Here is a 14,351-nt window from a genome sequence, read left to right as displayed (position 1 = left end):
AATATCGATAGGAAGGAAATGTGCATTTCCGGGAGCTGGAGCCGGGAACTGTTTTTTTCTTTGCCAATGTCTTTAATGTTGAAAACTGCATGACACATGACACACTGGGAGACAGAAAAGACCATTCGGTGAAAATATCAATTCTTGGTATCTGGAACACGGAAAGCAGACTATCTAAACAAATGTAACCAGCTAACTTCAAACACTGGTTATATGTTGTGTATCTCCGATGTTTTTCACAACCGGTTTGTACACACATACAGAAAGACATTACTATGACATCCACTTCAAACTGGTCTGCAGTATGATGCTATGATACATTCGCAATTCTATTTCAATATTACGCTCTTAGCAAATTTACAGCAAATGAAACAAAGCACAAATTGAAAGTTTTTTTAAAAATTTTAATTTAACTGTTTCTGAAACCCTAAAAACACTTCCCTCATGGTGCATTATATTGTAAGGTCAAGGCCCTACAATAATGCACAAAAAGTCCAACCCCCTATGAGCAAGCACTTTGGCGACAGTGGGAAGGAAAAATTCACTTTTAAAAGAGAGAAACCTCCGGCAGAACCAGGCTCTGGGATGGGGTGGCCATCTGCCTCGGCCAGTTTGTGATGAGGGAAGGAAGTTGGTTTTAAAAACCAACCAAGTTGGTTTTAAAATTAAATTTAGATTGCCAATTATAAATGAATATTTTAAGCCAATATAAGAGTTTTGTAACATAATCACATGCTTGGGTCAGTTAAAGCATGCACATGAGAAAGCCCTAGAGATGACATTCTTCTTCTCTTGCTCTTGACGAAGTCGGTCGCACTTTTTCTCCTCTCCTCCTCCTCCTCTCCCCTAGCTTCCCTGCTTAGCCTCTTGTGTCCTTGTCTAATCCCCACAAGGCTGCCCGCTGGGATTGAAATGATGGGACGAGGGGTGAGTTCTCAAAATGGGCTCATTGAGTGCAGCACGGATAAGATCTTGGAGAAGCTTGCAGCTGTCGTGAACACTCAGAATAAGACCTCTGAGCGCAAATTGGAGTACATCTTGGAGAAGCTCACTGCGGTCGTGAGTTCTCAGAACCTGCTCTTTGAGCACAAGAATGAAAACATCACGGAGCGTAAGTTTGATAACATCATGTAGAAGCTCACGGCTCTCCAACGGGAGATTAAGAGACCAGTGTGGACTGTTAGAACAGCTTTGAAATTCATATGAGCTGTTCGCACTAAAGTAAAAACCACCATCACTTCATGCGGCTACCACTTCGGCGCCAGCTGTGGTCTCAAGGCTGGAGCTGAAAAAAACTCCCTGATAATAGACTGTGCTTTGACTGTTCTTCCTGTCCTACGCAAGGCCACCTGGGTTGGCTGGAAGACTGTTTACTTAGCCCAGCAGGGTGAAGGACACTGTCTCAGCTGAACTCTGGACACACACACACACACACACAGACATATATACACATGCAGATATACACTCATCCCCCCCCCCCCCCCCCCCCCCCCCCCCAAATGCCTTCGACGCTTATTCCCTTCTGATGCTGACGGTGGATCAAGGAGACCAGCGCATACGCTGCAGGCCAGGGTGCACTGTCTACACTGGCTGTCTCTCAACCTTTACCCACCCCTGTTGCTTGTCATGTGTTTCTTTGGTGTATTAAGAGTTTTTTCATGTGCTATGTGCAAAGGTGTTTTTTTTCTGTTCTCAAAATGATCTCCCTGTTGGAGCTCAGTCTGGGAGGAGTTTTCTCCTTATCTTTCTTCATGTTGTGCATTTTCCATTGTTATACCTCTCTGACCTGTCTTCCCCATGTGATGTTTTTGTGTAATGTATGTATGGTCGGAGGGTAAGATGGCGCCGCCATTGCGTGCAATCGGTCGGCAGCCTTAACATGAAATTTCCCACTCGTGGGACTAATAAAGGTATCTTATCTTATCTTAGCTCCTCGATTTAGCATATTTTTTGAAGCTGCTGCTGATTGCTTCTCAAGCACTGAGTTGCTTGACCTCATTAAGAGTATTGGAGAAGGCCACCTGTCATTGAGTTCATTGAATACTGTCAGGCCTAGTTGGTCAGTGTTTCCAAGGACATTTTGTAGTTCTTTGAAAAGATTATGTTCCAGATCTTATGGGAAAGCCTCTGCATGTCACGGTTCTGGGTCATTTTGACCCAGCATTTTGAGTTTCTTATGTTTTGGTTTGATTTTGTATTATGGGTTATATTCTAAATCTCTTGCTGTGCTTTGTTGCTTATTATTATTAGTCTATGTTTCAGTGTATTCTGGTTAAGGGTTTAGTTCTTAGGTTTTGTTCTTGTGCCCTTGTGTTTAGTATCGGTTTGGTTCTGTGTCAAGTCTGCATCTTTGTGAATTGTTACTTGTTTCCTTTGAAGGTCTCTGTCTTATGTCAGTGTATTCCGTTTTGTTTACCCTGTCTCATCTTGTCAATTACTCCCAGCTGTGCTCTCCTGCTGTGTCTCATTCCCCTCATTATCCCTCAGTGTATTTAAGCCCTGTGTTTCTCTTTGTCAGTGTCGCATCATCTGTGTTGCATCCCTCATGTCAAGTCAGGTAGTATAGTTTCAGGATTCTGTGCAAGGTCATGTTCATGTCTGTTCTTCTCACATTGTCATAGTTTTCATGCACCCGCACATAGTCCTGTTCACAGTTGTCTTAGTCACTCTTCTTAGTCACTTCTAGTTTGCTCCAGTTTACGTTTTAGTTTAGGTTAGCCACTGTCCTTGCTGTTTTGTATGCCTTTATATCAGCCACAATAAAGGCTCGCCTTTCGTTCAAAGTTCTGTTCTGCCTCCTCGTCTGTGTGTGCTCCTGGGTCCACCTTACTCTCTCGACTCGGTCTGCCCTGTGGACCGTGACACTGCATAATAAATTCTGAAGTTCCTGGATGCCGTGTTGTTGCCTCATTTTCTTCACTCATAGCGTGCATTACCAGTTCTCTAGCATATCGAGACCATCTCTCCACACTGTTACATATTCCATATGTACGGGGTATAACCCCCCTTGGTCGTGGCGTGTGGATACTTCTTTAAGACACTCCGGCTCGCCCGGCCACGCCCCACAGCTCACGTATAAAACAGCTGTGGAGACGTGACAGCTGTGATCGTTTGATCTCCACTTGTGTTGTGTGCGTGATTGCCTTACCATTGAGAGTGCTATATGTGTGTGCGTCCGTCAGGAGCCTGTTTCGGCAGCCTCCGTGGCCCGATTCCTTTGCCGATCTAGCCAGCTTCTTTGCGAGTGGCGATCAGGCTGTGTTCCCTCCGTGTGTTGCATGCTGCTGCATTTGCAGGCTGCATTTGCAGGCTTCCGCGCCGCTCATTCCCCGGTGTGCCAGCCGGGGAATGAGCATTGTCCAGCCTGTTAGCCTGTCTGGGGTATCGCCTGCAGCTCGCAGGTTAACGCAGCCAGCAGGACTCCGCTCGTAGCTCGGCTACAGTGAGAACGGCATCAGTATTCCAAGCATACGCTTTCATCTTCAGCATTGTGAAACAGAGGGCAAATAAACAGAAAAAGGGGAACTTAGGTTGTGGCTTGTGCCGGCTACTTGTTAGTCACTTCCTGGTTAGCATTTGGCCCCGCCCCCTTGCTTAGTCAAGCAGTATGGCAGCCCACACGTCGCAAACCTGTCTGGAGAGTGGCATTCTGTGCCATTAGAAGTTGAGCACATGCAGGTTATGCTGCACCGGTGCACAAAGCATGCTTTGCCAGCCTCACGCTTAAATGGACTGCTTATTTGCCAGCTCGGACTAGAGAATGATCTAGTATCCTCTCATTTAAGCTGCCCGCCCCTCCTCCATCTCATGTCTCTCAGGATACTGTGGGGAAAATGGCTGCCACTGGAGTGGAGAGGGCAGGCCATGGGCTTGGCCCCCTCCGACAACTGGTTGCTGATTCACTACTGGCCCCTCTCACAGCGTCCCTCTCACAGCGTCCCGCCTCTCTGAGGCCTGGGCCGGTGGAGGTTGACTATCAGGAGGTGGATGTTGAAGAAGCTTCCATCCTCTTCTCCGGTGTCACGCACCTGTCCTTGGGCCGACCCCTGCTGGTCCCCAGGCACAGTGTCGGGACAGATGGGTCCCTTCAGCTCTTGATTGGAGCATGCTGGGTGCAGGAACTAGCACTTTCTGAGGCCCCGTCTAGTAGAGGGGGTCCTCAAGGGTGATGTCGCGCAGCCACAGCGCTTCTTACACCAGGTGCTGCTGCTGCCTGATTGGTCTGGTTGCAGGCAGTTAAGTGCCCTGCCTCCCAGCATTTATGGTCCCCTGCCCGCCATGCGTGGTGGGAGTGGATTGCCTTTGGCCCCTCCCCCGATAGCCACGCCCCTGGTCCCTCTGCTGGTGGCCATTTCGTCGCTCCATCTATAAGCATAGAGCGGACGCGACTCTATCTTGTGTTGCCCGTGTGTTGCGGGGGCCCACTCAGTAAGCTGACTTTTCGTATGTGTCTTGTCGGGCCTCCTGTCTACGGGCGGCGCGGAGTGGCTGCTATGCCCTGGTGACGGACCTTGGGTCGCTCCCCTCTTGGGCCCTCAGTGGAATGGGTCACCAGCCCCTCCCCTGTTGTGGGATGGTGCAGGTCAGCTGCTGAGCTCCCGGGACAGTCCTTAGGCCTCGTCCTAGCTCGGCCATCCACTGAGTGTATGGCCTCACTCTACACCTACGGCTGCATGGCCTCTAGCATTTCCAGTTTCATTTTGAAGTTTGCGGATGACACAACAGTGGTGGGTGACAGCTTACAAGGAAGATATCAGTGCCTTTAAACTTTAGTGCTAAGACAACTATCAATGTCACAAAAACAGAAGAGATGATAGTGGACTTTGGGAGGTGTAGAAAAGCACATACCACCATCACCATCAATGGTGCTGCTGTGGAAAGAGTGAACAGCTTCCGTTTCCTAGGAGTACATCTGGCGGAGGATCTCACATGGTCAGTTCACACAAACAGCATACAACTTCATAGACAGCGCAGTGTTACGTCACGCAGCGCGGTGTGACGGTTTTGACCACGGCATAGTGTGATGGGTGTGACTGGTGTGACGGGTACACGGTGTGACGTCACACAGCCTTCGCAGACGGCAGCGCGGTGTTACGTCAGGGGTGTATACTGAGCTCTCTCCTGTCCTCACTCTACACCTATGACTGCACAGCCACTAGCATCTCCAATTTCATTGTGAAGTTTGCGGACGATACAACAGTGATGGGTCTTATCACCAAAGGTGATACCCGCTTGTGACGGCAGCATGGTGCGACTGGTGTGACGGGTGTGACGGCAGCGCAGTGTGACCTGTGTGACCGGTGTGACTGGTGTGGCGCAGTGTAACGTCATGCAGCGTTCGCAGATGGCAGCACGGTGTTGCGTCAGGGATGAATACTGAACTCTCATGTACTCACTCTACACCTATGACTGCACGACCCCTAGTATCTCCTCAGGTCAGAGTTTAAACACTTTCTGCATATTTTCATGGTCTCAATCATTAAACCTTTACATCTTACTGACATGTTAATATTCTAAAGTATTGTCCTCATCAGAGGCAGAAGAGGACAATAAAGCGCAGTGTGCTTTAGGACCTTATGTTAGCTGGATACTGATGGCTTAAAGTAAGACACTGCTACTCAAACCACTACTGTTTATTCTGCCACAGGTTTATTTGTAATCCACTGAACGGCCTCATTTTCGTCTCGGCTACATTTCCTCTTTTGTATGTGGCCGAGACGAAAATGAGGCCGTTCAGTGGATTACAAATAAACCTGTGGCAGAATAAACAGTAGCCACCAACAACCCTTTACACACATGTTGGCACTGTAGCTGCCGCCCTGTGTTTTTATTCTGTATTGTGTCAGTGATGGGAATAACGGCATTACAAGTAACGGCGTTACTTACAGCATTACTTACTTACTTTCGTGTTGGTGGATAAATGCACCATGTCGACCAATCAAAAAATGATATGGCAACATCACATTTGGTTGTTTAGGAAGAGGTGGAAGTTTTAGGAGTGACGTGTTGTCTTGTGTAGTTAGTGTGTGTGTGCCAGAACAATGAGGACTGCTGTCTCCAGGTAGGGAGCAGGAGTGATACACCTGCTGCTGTCAGACCTGCAGGTATCAGGCTGTGATGTTGTTTGCAAAACTTGTGCATATAATTTTATAATTGTCGATTTATATTTGCATTTAAAGTTATGAAATATGATTCATTAAACATGTTTGTGATTGTTACAGTAATAAATATAACCTTTTCTACTCGGATTTTATGTTTTTTGTCTGATTTTAGATCAATTGTGTTAACACAGTATGTCAAAATGAAAACATAACAGTAAATTCAGACACGTGAGGTTGTGCTGAAAAGGATGATACCAAACAAGGCAAAGTAAATAGTTTTTAAAGGTGAAATATAGAGGTAAAATCAAAAGTAGTTAAAAATGGCCAATTATGCCCTGGACCCCAGAGGGTTAAACATTTTTTTTTAAAGTAACGCAATAGTTACTTTTCAAGTAATTAATTACTTTTAGAATCTTGTAACTCAGTTACTAACTCAGTTACTTTTTTGAAGAAGTAACTAGTAACTATAATTAATTACTTTTTCAAAGTAAGTTGCCCAACACTGGACGTCAGCAGTACCTAAAGAAAAATATAAGCCAGGGTCACATTAATCATTTTATTACACTTACACTAAAGATCAGAGCAAAAACAGAAATACTGTGCGAGTCAAAACCAGGACTGTAAGATCTTTTTTTTTTATTTATATAATGCAATATTTATTTGCTTTTAGAACAAAAGAGTGAGTGATTCGCTTACGCTATGATTCAGCACAGGAAGGGAGGGGGTGAGTAACTCAAATGTGCTGTTAGCATGTTAGCAGAGCGATGCTACTGTGAACTGAGGAGCTATTGTCTTGATGTGAGCTTCTACTCAGGGTTTTTTCTTCCATTTCAGAGCACAAATGCTTTTGTTAAGAAACTGGCTGTTGTTTTTCTCCGCACAATTTTAATTATAAGCTAGATATATTTCTACTAATGAAATTCGTTTGCTAACAACAACAGGGATGAGTCAGTGAGTCAGTTGGGCTTGTGAATCATGATTCACGAGTCAGTAAAGTGATTCTCGAGTATTAAATGATTCGTTCATGATTCGCGCATCACTACCCTATACTTTATGAGAACGGATGACAACAGGACAACTTGCAATACTTGCAAAGTAGATATTTCATTTAAGGGAGGAAACACTACGAATATGCAAAAGCATTTGCTCACAAAACACACGATAACCTTAAATGAATGTCATGTTTTTAATTCCGCTCCGGACTCGTGAATCTCAACCCAGCAGCAGCGGTAACGTTTGCACGTCCGGCAGGTAAATAATCAACTAACAGTGCATATTATGTTAGCGCGATCTGCCTTATTACAAAACCTGCCATTACTGTGCATTTAGGTGACCATGATGAGAGAGACAGACAGAGTCTGGCTGGCTCAGATGCTGGCAGTTCTCGCTGCAGTTTACCGGTAGCGTCTCCTTTCAGGCCAGGATAGACGAATGTCACCGAGCAGTGACTAAGTTTGTGGTCAAAGGCTTGCACCCATTTGCCACAGCAGATGCCCCGATTTTCGGTAAGTGAATGTGTTTAATTGTAGGCAGGGACATTACTGGATATTCTTGTGTAATTGCTACAGAATAATTTATGTTATACTTTGTTATTGCTACAGAAGAATATTTATTTTATTATTTTACATTTACAATTTATTTTCCTGGGGACCCTGTGACACCCCATTGAAGAGCCGTAGGCTGTGGATCTCTTAAGATCTCACTGTTGGGTTTGTAAGGCCATGTTACTCCTAAATTTCTATCTTGTTCAAAGAGAAGATATAAAACAAAGTTCTAAGCTAATCGACCTTAGTGTTCTCCTTTTTTAAAAAGAAACGATAAGAGAATCGATAAAGAATCGAATCGTTAAACAGAATCGAAACTGGAATCGGAATCGTGAAAATCTTATCAATACTCATCCCTACAGGTCAGTGAGACAGAGTCAGAGGTGAAATGTTGCACGCTGTCAGGACTCACTGTGAGAGACGCTGCTGAATGAACATCTGGAAACAACATGCAGTGAAGAGACAAAGCTCACAGATGTTAGGATTCAAAATATCACAGTGAAAATAATTGTTTGTTTGAAGCTTTTTTTTTCTGAAGATCAGTGATAATATTTCAGTAAAATACAGTGTTTGTTTGGTCAAACTATGATCTTTATTATGAAAACTTTATAACCTATATTAAATTCAATGGTCCAGAATTAAAAACAAATAAGAAAACCCACATAAAATAAAAATTAAACATAAAAATGAAAGAATATAAACATTTTTTTTTTCTGTTAGAAGGAAGTTGTACCAATCTCGCCACAGTATTGGTGCCAAACCTTTTTCTTGTTAAACCCACAATAACTGCAAATAAATCTATGAATAAGATTTGTTATTACAGCTTTAAATGTAGTGACTCCTGCAGCTGGAAACATTTCACTGCCACTGAACCATCTGGGTCTCTCAGTAATAATCTCACAACAACATTAGAAGCTACTTGAAGTTTCTATAAACTTGCTTTCCTACAGTTTGTCCACAGTGTGCATGTTTGTTGCTGCACAAGCAAATATCTTCATCATCTGTCATGTAATAAGATGTCTGACATACGTTACCTTACAGACCGTTCTAACATCAGCAAATCTTACATGTTTGTTCTCTTTGCTTCTACAGATCATGACAACACACTCACAACACTCCACATCAAAAGCTGAATATGTGTGAAGGAGCTGCTGGAGCGCTGCGACGACTAAACACCGCAAGGTCATCTGTGCATACAATGTGGTTCAGAGGAATCCTGCCAGTCACGCAGCCAGTTTTACAGGCTTTCAATAAGTCATAAATATGAAGATTAAAATGAGCTGAGGACAAGAATCCTCCTTGTCTAACTCCATTGCTCACCCCAAACAGGACTGAAATGCTGTCATCCTATTTTACTTCAAACTCTGGATGGCACACCAGCAAATCAGGACTCTCATGATTTTTGATCCCCTCTTTGTCTCAGACTAACAAATAACTTTCTGCTATTTACACCATGCAAGCTTTGGAGCCATCAGTGAAACATATAAAAACAGATCTTTTTTAAATGTAGAGGGATTTTTCCCTCTAAATTTTTTTATTTCCTTTGATATGAACACAAGTTATGTTTAAACTTCAATACTGGCTGGTTAACTCTCATGGCCATGCGCCTGTGACCCAATATTTTGTGTTTGCCAGTAACTGTTTTGTGGAATGAGATTTAAGACAATCAGTTATTTCTTGAGTGCATTATTTGCTCATGCTTTTGAGTTTGCTTGGTTCCAAATTTCATTTAAGCCAGTTCCCTTTTGTGTCTAGAATCTCTTTGGCACTCGCTCTCTGTTTGTTTTGTTTTGGGTTTTATTTTGACAATCCCTGTCTAATGTGCATTTTGCTCAGATTGCTCCCCCAGCATGGCTAGCTGCCTCGCTGGGAGCTAACAAGTTTCCAGGAGGGCTTCAGCGATCTCACTTAATGTTGCCCGTTGCTGGCCCAAGTTTGGCGCATTCTACGGACCCGATGCCGAGAACAAAATGAGTCATGAGTGAACGGGTTACTCTGCCATCCAGATGACGTCCTGGTGTTTATCCTGATTCGTTTGGCTGTATGTGAAACCATACAGCCACGCACTGTCGTGTGGGAAAATGTATGGTTTCTGTTTTCTTTTCTGTTGTGAACTTGAGACTTGATTTTTTTTTTAGTCCTTTATTTATCCAGGTAAAAATCTAATTTCCAAGAGAGACCTGGTATCTGGCACCTGGCTAACTCCTGATGCTGTACCTCCAGTCAGCTTAAGAGACTGGGACCCCGCAGTCATCTCCTGTTCACTACAGTTACACCTTCAAAGAAGAGACTATATGTTTTCATATCAAAAGGACATTTTGTTGGGACTGACTAGTAGAAACTGGGAATATCTTCTTGGGAACATTGTAAATTGCGTTATGTTTGTGAGTGTTAATCATTCTAGAGAGGGAGAGTGAACTGACACAATCTGGAGACCATTGGGCTTTAAAAGAGGGTTTCGTACAGTTCTATCCTCATTCTGGCAATCCAAATGTGGTGGGGCGTGGTCTGCGGTGCCGTGCAGGGAGGGCGGACGCACCTGTACGACATCCGTAATCACGCCCGCCGAGTTAAAATACGGGGACTCAGGTGTGTGTGGTGTTGTTGTGGTGAGTGTAAATAAAGATGGCTCTGAATGATGATCTGTGGTCCCGTCGTGCCCTATTCTCACCACACCAAACAAATTAAAGTTTCATGTTCTTTAAAAAATGACTGTTTGTTGCTTATGTTGTTATTGTCTGATGGTACTGTACAATCCAGGTAGCCGTCGTTTCTCAAGCTTGAATTCTGGAGCCCCTCTTCTTTGCCTGGAGCAGTCAGACAGGTGAAAACATCCTTAGAGTTGTAAGTACCAGGGTCAATTGCACTAGCAGATCGTTACATGGAGAAACCTTTTGAACTCAAGCGCGCTCATGAACACAGGTGCTCACATACACAAACTATATCTTCCTTGGCTGCGACCATAGAACATATTGTGCACTGTCAGTCCTGCATGCTGCTGAATAACATTCAATATTTAGTATTTACTGTTACTTGCACATATCTAGGTTGTTGTCTCTATATTGTGTTGTTCTCTTGTTGTTTGTTTTCTCTTTTCTTCTTTTAACAGGTGATCCAACGGATTTTCTCAGTGTCTTCTTCTACTGTCCCCCCTTCCCCTCTGTTTTGTTTCTCCCTTTCTTTCTTTCTTTCTTTCTTTCTTTCTTTCTTTCTTTCTTTCTTTCTTTCTCTTTCTCCCTTTCAGTATAATTCTCTGTCCAAGTTGTAATAACTTAAAATAAAATAAATCAGCTTGGCATCTTTCCTGGCTTTCAGACAACAAGTCTGATTGCTAAATTACCAAACGGGACAGGCGAAAAACCCAAAGAACTGATAATTGTGAATTAACAGTTGAGACAGTGATAACTGTTATAACTGTGAGCTGAATGTAAAGTGAGCTGTAACTAGAGTGCGATTAAAAATAGTTTGATGAATTTAATAAAAGCATTAATTTGGGGTTGTTGAGAGAGCACAAATCAGACATTTTGACTTAAAGCAAATCAGTAAAACTGGAAGCCAAAGGATGGAAAACATGCAAAAAATCCATTACCAGGCAGAACTGTTGGTGTGAAAACCAAATGTTCATCAGTCAAAAGTTCTTAAGTCACAAATATAATTGCATACATTTCGTAAATGAACTTGTTTTATATACAACAACATGAATACATATTAAACTTGTTATTTTTTACTTATCACTACTTAACAGAGTCCCAGCTGTAGATGTTCTGTGGTGAGGAAAAAGGGGGTTTATATTTATGTTGGAGGGAATGAAGAATCCAGCTCTGAGCTCAGGTGACTGAGGAAATGCTGGGTGCATACACGAGAAGCTGGTGGATATCAGCTTTAAGGATGTGTGTTGGGTCACTGGCTGCCCCTCATGCCTGTCCCACCTGTGACTTCCTGTCGGAGAACAATAACGTTTATTGTAAAAGCATCGTCTGCCCTTGAGGTAACGCAAAGTTCTGTTTTGTGTGATTGAATCTTTACAGAGAGTGTAAAGTTACCTGTATCCTTACAGGATTTGTTTAGAAGGTGCAGACACACTCTGTGTGGAGGAGGAAATCATCTGGTTTTACTTTCATGTAAACATCTGGCCTCAGACAGACACATAACTTATCATTTGTAATGTGTTTTGTGTTGTGACGATTTTTTTTTGTGTAAAACATGTGAAGCTGAAACACTTCTCTATTTTCTTCTGTATCAGTAAAAAAAACTCATTAATACCTCTCCCCTTTTTTTGGTGTTCATTACCCTCACCTGGGATACTTAAAGCTATGGTGTGTTTTGTACTGCAATGCTGTTACTCGACTAAATGAAACTGACTGTCAGACAGAGATGAGCTCATGCTTTGTTCAGTTTAATCAGAAATTTGTGAGTGACACGTTAAATGGTAAATGGTAAATGGCCTGTATTTATATAGCGCTTTACTAGTCCCTAAGGACTCCAAAGCGCTTTACATGTCCAGTCATCCACCCATTCACACACACATTCACATTCACATGTATATTATTGAAGGAAGTAATTAAAGTAAAATACAGTTTTATTATCCACTTGTCTTTGGTCCAGACTAATATATGGTTTTTAGTGCAGTGGCACTCTGAGATCACTACAATGTGTTGTCAGATATATCTGACAATATAAGTTATTCAAACAGTGATACTAATAGTGCCTGTAATAAATTACTTTGGCTTGTAAATACAGTAAATATCTAGCTTGCAAAGAATGATAAATATATGTTTTTATTTTTCATTTGTTTGGTGTTTAACTGTTTTTGCCATCTCACTAAATACACTATATAGCGTGATTGAATTAAGAAGAAAAATAATTAAATAATAGTTGTGCTTTCTCATATATGTTTTCATATATGAGAAAGGCCAGGCCTGGCAAAAAACAACAATAGGGTGGGTTTTTGCAATTCATATTAAACAACTATACCTCAGGTATATAGAAGGTGTAAGAAAACTTTCCAGATGATGGCAAGAACATTACTTCCGAGTAAAAACATGACAAAACTCTTTAATTTGTCACATATAGAATGAAATTATGATACAATATCATTCTGCTTACGAAGCATACAAACCTTCACTAAATTCTGAATGGCCTTATATGTATAAGATTCAACTCTGGTGATGTGTAGTGGTAGTGTGTAGTAGCTAAGTTTGGTAAGTGAATAACTAAACTCCATATTGACCTTTAATTACCTGCAACATAATGAAATAACACATTTCAGAACAAACACTGAATGAAAATATTGTGACTGTACCTGCAGCTCATATTTGCACATTAATGTAAAAAGCACTCCCCTCGGGTTCATCATACTCCCCTGTTAAAATGATCAAATGAATCCAAAAAGAAATTAATACTTAAAAAATTTCTGATCACTCTATGATCACTGTTTGTTTCAAGATCTTTAAACTCAATAATAGAGGAGGTGACATTCTCGTATTCATCTGCTCTTGAAATGTTCATATTTTTATTTACAGGATGTAAAAACATATCAAATGGAATTAGTTTCATTAAAAAAATAAATTTCATCTCTAAATGCTCTGTTCTTTTCAGCACATATACTGTACCATTTCTGTTCACTTGTGTGACTGAATCATAGACGTCATCAGTACCTAAAGAAAAACAGAAGCCAGGCTCACATTAATCATTTTATTACAGTTACACTAAAGATCAGAGCAAAAACAGAAACACTGTGTGAGTCAAAACCAGGACTGTAAGATCTTTAAATGTTCTTTGAAAAACTGCTGAACACAAACTGAACCTAAGAATTGTTACTGTCAATGAAGGTTTAATAAAAGTCAATATTAATAATGATAATGAAGATCAGTTTAAATGCTGACCAGAATGAGGAGAGTTGTACTCATGAGTTTCATTCTGGTTGACTCCATGATTTGTGGAGGAGCCCGGACTGTGACTCTCAGACTGGATCGACCTAAAACATGAAATAAACACAATAAACTCAAAAGTAACTGATGTTTGTTTAAAATAATGATTAAAAGTATTTTACCAACCTGGTGAAGCATGAACCTGTGAAAGAGACAAATGTTATTACACATGTTTGTCATGTATAAATTGTTCCAGTGATATTTTGTGTCATGAGATCAGAATACATGTATATGTGTGAATAATTAAAGTGTATGTAGTAAATAAACTCTCTAATACAGCATGAAAAGAAGAGGCTCTTACACTTGGACTGTCTGCAGCGATACAACAAGAGCAGGAGAATAATAATGAGAGAGACTCCACAAACCAGTCCAACCATCAACCACACAGGAGGAAATGAAGAGCTGTCAGCTCCAGACACAGTTACTGTAATGACTAATGACAATTAAGTATTAATAAAATATAATTATATTGGATATTTTATTAATATTCTCACAAAATAGATCCAGGAGACTTCAAAAGTTAAAAGAGATTAGATCTAATGTTCCTTATGATAATGAAAATCCTTTACAGAAATCATCCTAATGGACCTACATCCATTTTCACACTTTGGCTCATGTGATTAGGTAGAGGATCAATGAAGGTTCCATGTCCCTCTTGGGGGGGACTCTTCCACAGGCCTTAAATCTGGGACTCACCACAATTTGACCCTAGAACTGAAGAAGCTTCCCGGAGGAGAGGTGAAACGTTTTCAAGCAACTTAAAGAAGTACAAACGC

General features: G+C 41.7%; 1 pseudogene; it reads right to left on the bottom strand.

The window, feature by feature from the left end:
- The window catches only part of LOC146391154 (uncharacterized), a 96,567-nt pseudogene that overhangs the window by 62,185 nt on the left and 20,031 nt on the right, over window positions 1-14,351 (bottom strand).

Source organism: Perissodus microlepis, chromosome 3, assembly GCF_051167445.1.
Source record: "Perissodus microlepis isolate ML-2025 ecotype Zambia chromosome 3, ASM5116744v1, whole genome shotgun sequence".
NCBI lineage: Eukaryota > Metazoa > Chordata > Actinopteri > Cichliformes > Cichlidae > Perissodus > Perissodus microlepis.
Note: the sequence above shows the minus strand (reverse complement) of the source record. Positions and strands in the feature narration are given on the sequence as shown.